This window comes from Wolffia australiana, chromosome 16, assembly GCF_029677425.1.
Source record: "Wolffia australiana isolate 7733 chromosome 16, ASM2967742v1".
In the NCBI taxonomy this organism is placed as follows: domain Eukaryota; kingdom Viridiplantae; phylum Streptophyta; class Magnoliopsida; order Alismatales; family Araceae; genus Wolffia; species Wolffia australiana.
Genome location: NC_135850.1, coordinates 11759628 through 11766572, shown reverse-complemented (window position 1 = coordinate 11766572; position 6945 = coordinate 11759628).

Below are 6945 nucleotides of genomic sequence, written 5' to 3'. Positions count from 1 at the left end.
AAGAATCCCCTATCTGACATTTCCACCGTCTTAGCAAAAGATTTAACTGTAGTATATTATTTGAGTGTGTTTCCTCTTCTACTAAGGTATCATGATCTCATATTGACAACAAGTTCACCTTCTTATACTCATTGATGCATCTGAGCAAAGATTGTTTTGAGTATTATGATTAGAGAGTTTAGTTTATAGTCAAAGCATAATCTTCCATTCAAAAGATGATATTGGTATCTTGGATCTAATAACCTCTTTACAGAATCATGACATGAATAACATGTTGAAAATTATATATAAAGAAAACTAGGGATTCATCAGTATTATTTTTGTGGACTCTTTCTCTAAATGATTACTAATTATCTCAATTTTGTTGGTGTTTACTCAATAGTTGATTACTGATTTTATTAATATTTCTTATGAAGCTTTACTCTGTGAAATATAATTAAATAGTAAGGTATAATTAAATAGTAAGGTTTACTTTGTGAAATATAGAAAGGGCTAGATCCACGAGGAATAGAGATAAGAAATTTAGTTTCACTTAACGTGATTACGGGATGAAAATTCATAATTTATAAGGTAAGAAATAGAGAGAAATATGAATGATGTTGAGATAAGAAAGTGAAAATATATAAGGTGAAGGAGGATGCCTAGAAAAACACCTAAATGTGCATCTCAACAAGTCTCATGCACTCCATCAATATAGCAAAGGAACTTTAAGGCCACACGAAGATAAATTGTCAAGGCAGGTATGACACTAACTGTAAGGTATAACTTAGTGTTAGTGCAACATAAGGTTCCTTCCAATGCTACATGGGGATGTCAGGTTAGCTTGTGGTAATTTTAATAATTGTGATGCAAATTCTTGAAGCATTCAACATCAGTTGGGGCATCAAAATTTTAAATGATGGAGGCAAATATTGTGAGGACTTTGACTCAATAAAGAAGACTGTGTGAAACATGCATGTGCATTGTTCATACAATGAGACATTGATGGTCTGAGCACAAGGGGTGTGTCAAGTGTTCTCTCGTGCACACATGGCATCGAAAAAATGAGACATAAATTTTCTACAATCCAAATGAAGTTGCAAATGCCAGGCATTGCATGGGGTGATGGCTCGACCAGGTTTAATGTATGAATATGATAGGAGGCGCAACATATTGCACTAGGTCCTTATGGTTCACATATTTTAGCAATAATATTGGAGTTTAAGGTGAAGTAATTAGGGTAGGTAGATGACACATCATTGTCTAATGGGGTTTACCAGTTGTTATATCATATATCAATGGGTTATGTGTTGGGTGTAGAAGATATTCAACCCCTCTGGTTTCGTCGAGTGAAGGTGGGGGAGGGTTAGCTCAACCATGTCATCAGACAAGGGATGATGTCTAAGAATCATTCTTTTATTTCCTTATTGTCATCAGTCGTCCATACTGATCCCATGGCACAATTATAGGTCAGTCATCCTGACCCCACGAAGCATTTGTGCCTCCCTTTCCATCCTGACCTCAGGGTCGATGATTTACTCTAGATTTAAAACCTTCCATTGCTTGTTAAGCCACCTATTATGTTAGACCCTTTGGGTGGAAATGGTATGAAAGAAAAAACTCAATGACAAATGACTGACCTAGATAGAAAATGGCATATGGTGTAGTCCAGATTTTTGCAACACGTGAGAAATTTTGGTTACACCAAAACCCTCGTGCGAGATGTAATGTGAATTTGTGTGTAAATTTGCATTGTGTGTCACACAATGCGCAACATAAACAAATATGTAACAGAGAGAAAACCAAGCAAGATACAAAGAGTGAAGCGAATGAGAGAAAGACAGAGAAAAGTGATCGAGAGAGAGAGGAGCGAGTGAGAGAGGGAGAGAAAGAAGAGAAAGTTAGGGAGATAGTGAAAGAGTTGTTGGGTTCTATAGGCCTCGACATGGATGAATAAATGAAAATGATTCGTAGTGGCATACTTGAACGAATCAAACGACATCAACAAAAACATTGAAACAAAGTACCTTGGCACGGATCTCATCCGTGATTTCTTCGATCCCAGAGTGAGACGAGTCGAGCTGCTCAAGTTTGCAGCCTCTAGACATATCCACGAGATCCTCGGCACGTCAAATCTCCTCCGTTTCATTCATGAGCCCCGTTTAATCTCTATCGTCATTGTTACGCCATCCCGATCGCATTAGGGATGGAGAGGGGGTGCGGGGAGAAGGGAGAGGAAGGGGAAAGGCCCCTGAACAATTCTGGCCTGGGTAAATTTTTTTCAGGGCCTTCCCGTATTTATGCTAAGTGGGTATTTTCATAAAACCCCCCAAAACTTAAGTATATCTTCCGACGTCCAAAAGACCATTTGCGTGTGACTCTCTAGGCCCATGTATTACTCTAAGTAATAACTCCAGAGGCCCAATAACCTTTATTGGTCTTCCAAATTAATTAACTATATCATCATATAGATTAATTAATGTCAGATCAATTTAACCTAATCGATAGGTTGAGTCTCCAACACGTGGGGTGCCAAGCTACACCTCGTGTTCTAGAAGATACAAAGGAGTGTGTATCGACTCATGGAACATGTGCATCATCAGTTACCGTGAATGTATAATCTCTCATCCACTTGATGCCCCTTGAACGACTTAGGGTAAGGTCAATTGTCAAACCCTAATCGATCATCCGAGTTAGTACTGATGCATTCAGAAATCATCAGAGAACTCTTCTCTGATATTTCCCTGCCTTGTCCAAGGACTTCATCGCATCGTCTTCCTTGAGCTGTCACCTCTTATTCCAAGGGTGGACGATTCCATCTTGACCACTCAATTGCCTTCGTGTACTTCTTGATGCACCCGAACTAAGACCGTTTAGAATCCCATGATTAGAGACTCGTTGGCCATAGCCAAAGTACAACCGTTTGTCCACAAGACATCTTTGGTGTCTCAGGACTAAGGACCGCTTACACAACCATGATGTGAATCAACCTGATTGACAGTTCGGCATAATACCATTCAGGGATTTGTACAGATCAATTCAGTGAACTCTTTCCACTAAAGAGCACCCACTACGTATCCTTAGTGTCTCCACACTAATGGCTACGGGAACGACCATACTCATCATATGAGTGAGGCTAGATAGTCAGCATTTATCTATCCGGATACTTCGATGTCCTTCACGCGTATCATTTAAATAGGAATGTTTAGAACACATGCTTAAAGACTAGTGATCTCCGTATTACAATCTCATCATAATTCACTAATTCTGATAATGTGTTCACATACTTCATTATAAGCATCACACGTGCACTATAATGAATATGTTCTATTGATGAACATGGAACGAGATGTGGAATGTGTGATTGGCTTGCAGGACACATATATTTCCATCAAGAGCGACCAAGAGAGAGGAGCCATTGAGAAAGAGAGAGATCGAGAGAAGAGGAGCGAGTGAGATAATGAGTGAGAGAGAAAAGGGATAGGAGAAGAGAGAGCAAGACAGAGCTAGAGTGAGAGGAGTGAGTGATGTAGAGAGTATGGAGAGGAGAGGAGAGAGTGAGAGAGAAAGAGCCAAAGTGTGATAGAGAGGGAGTAAGAGAAGAGTGAGCAAAAGAGAAGTGTTAAAGATACCAAAGCACAAAGATCAACCACCACTTACAAAGACATTAAAGTACCGAGGTCAGCCGCCGCCTGAGATAGGGAATGACAAACATCATCCCATGATTATAGAGTGTGACGACAAAGTGATAAACTCAAAAATTAGGGTTTCAATTCATTGATTGTATTTTTGAGATCATTCAATAAAAATATAAATATGAACTCACTTAGCATTTTTATCTAGTGATGAGTATGGGTCATCTCCAAAGAGACCGGTGATTAAAGATTCTTAAAATATAATAGCCAGTGACTTGAAGGTGGTAAGATATTATTTGAGAATGTAAAAAAGTGAAGTGATGACAAGACATTTTAGTGAAATCACTAAGCTAATGATGAGGTTGAGAAGGAAAAATGTAAGGTGAGGATACTTACCGTAGATCCTTATGTTCCTCTAGGATCATGGACCTATGCTAGTGTAGGTAAGCTCTCCCTCTTCTCTGTTGCCTCCTCTCACACATGGAAGAGACTAATAACAAACTTCATGGATCTCAAAAACTCACTATTTTTCAATCAGCCCACATTAGTAGAAAGCAAGTTTGAGGATAAGTTTGACAAGGACACATACCTCTATTTATAGGTCAGAGGATGTGGATGGAAAGAGGGGTGAATACAAAGCACCCCTCAAAATTTCAGCTCAATCAAACATCTCGATTATTAAATATCAAGCTCTGAAGTTGGATCAATCCTGGTCGTTCCTTTTTTCTCTCTCATCATCATTAGTCCTAATGCTTCCTTTTATTCCATGGACAGAGTCTCCATGTCTTCCAAAAACATTGACTCCAAAGATGCAATGTATATTACAAAAGAAAAGGACAAGAAATGTTTTTAAATATCACTATTGAATCTTTGTGACGTGGCACCACGTCACAATATTCCCCTTCTTTGCTAATTTCTAGTTAATGACACGATGGTTGCATGCCATTCACATAAAAATAAGCAGGATTCCCCAATGATTGCTTGATGTGGCGTGCATTACTGTGTGCCATGTCAGGAAATGTCTCTGTTTTAATCAATTTTAGTGGTAGACGTGCACGCCATGTGTACCGCCATAACTTTTATTAATTTTCTTTTGGTTCACATTGCCCCAACGAATAAAAAATAAAAGTGTCAAATAGTAATTGCGAATTATGGCATCACGATTTGTGATGCCATAATTGCGCCTATTTTCAATGGTTAACGGAGGTAATAACTGCAGAAAATTTTTATTGACCTCCATTTGATGAATCAAATGGTGACACATGGTGGGGTGGATTTTAAGGCAAAAATATGTTGATAATTAATTATAAAAATAATACTAAGCCATAAAAATATAATATTTATTGAATTATAAAATACATGAAAATTCATAAAAATATATTCTGAATCAAAAAATTTATTTATTTAATAATATGATGTCAGAAAAATCATTAAAATACCATGAAATCCATAAAAATCAGAAGATCTCTCTAAAAATAGATTTACTCATTTAACGGTTGACAAAACACATGTATAACTGTTTTAATGCATAAACATGTGTAAATTTCATATAAATAACCCAATAATTTATGTGTTATCACAAAGCTGCCCTATCATCTTCTCACAAGACATCCTTAGGAACATTCTAACCTGGTGGACATAAACATACTCTTAAAAAATAAACCACATAGTTTCAAATCACATATGTATCTATTAATATGCATATGCAAAACCTTTTATACCGGAAATTTTAGCTTCTATTCTTCTATATCTAATATTTCTTCGTCCTCCTCTTATTCCTTCATTCTTTCTCTAGATTCTATTTGAACCTTCATTATTTTTATATTTTTTTCATTAATTTTTAAAACATAGAATCAGAGTGCATCCTCTCCATGCCTAAAGAGGGATCGAAGTCTTCATGTATTATCCTCGAAGGACAATGTTGCCAAAGCGATTGACAAGGCATATTCCTTTGATGGACATAAAACTCACTAGAGGGATCGGACTCAAGCCTATGTTATCATTCAAGATTTGGGTAAGCATCTTAGCCATGAATAACTATCATTCAATCATATGTTTCCAAACTTACAGCACCCATGGGGGAAAAGAGATGCGGTATTCATGGCTGCTATCATGTCATCTAAAAACGACAAAATCTAGCCCATCACCCAAAAATGTGTGACTTCTCACGAAGCATGGCTCACAATAAACAATGAACTCTCCTTCATCTTAGATTCAAGTTCAACAAAGCTAACAAATAATCTCCTTAACCTTGATAATGTGAACCATTGATGAATTTGTTCAGGAAATGTGTTTGGGACTGTGGGATGCTTAGTCAATGAGCAGACCCTAGATTTTGACCTACTTAGAGGGCTTGGCTCTAAGTATTGTGCATTCCAAACCAATGTGAGCCCCTAGACTAGATGATGCCATCAACTTCATGCTTTGATCCAAAGGAAACATACTTGTCCATAGAGAAACATATGATGAAGAACAGCTTCCACCTATGGCAAACCAAGCACAAATTGTAGCAGAAAACTCTCAGTTGTAAGTTCAAGGACGAGGCTGAAATCCTAATGGTCGAGGTCCTCAAATGCAAGGACAACAAGGATGGGTAGATCCTAGATGATATATTTGTTCAAGAATTTGCCACATGACCAATAGGTACCATGATTAATTAGGAATAAGTCATGGACAACAAAGACTAAATGCGTCAGCCTAGAGTCTAGTGTTCACCACTCAACCGACATAACCTCATGACAGCTACTCCACCTCCGTAGTACCAATTTCCCCTAGGAGCACTTCATCGCCTGTTACCCCTCACTAGTATCAAGATAGTGTCACAACCCACCATCAAACCTCAAATGTTCATCTACTTTATCCAATGAACCCATATAATAGGACAGACAAATTATGCCTTGACGATGTATCAGGTATGTGCATTTCCTTGAATAATTAAAGAATATTGCTCTTCATATCATACTTCAAGTCCCCCTAATAATGAAAAATATTACATCTTTTTGCCAACTAACACTCAATAACAGTGTGTTTGTTGAGTTTCACCTGCATGTATGTGTTGTCATGGACACACAACTAGGGAAACACCTCTCAAAGGTGACACAAGCATTGGTATCTATTGCCTATGACCTCTAGGACCAACTACATATGACATCCCTCAAGCATCACCTGATGGGTGGCATCACAGATTAGGACATCCCTCATTCCATATTTTGATACCTGTGATTTCAGGTTTTGGTATTCCCCCAAATCAACTGCCAAGATAGCCCATTTGTGAACTGTGTTGTGTATCTAAGGCCAAGCAACTACCATTCTATCTTTTTTATCATTTACT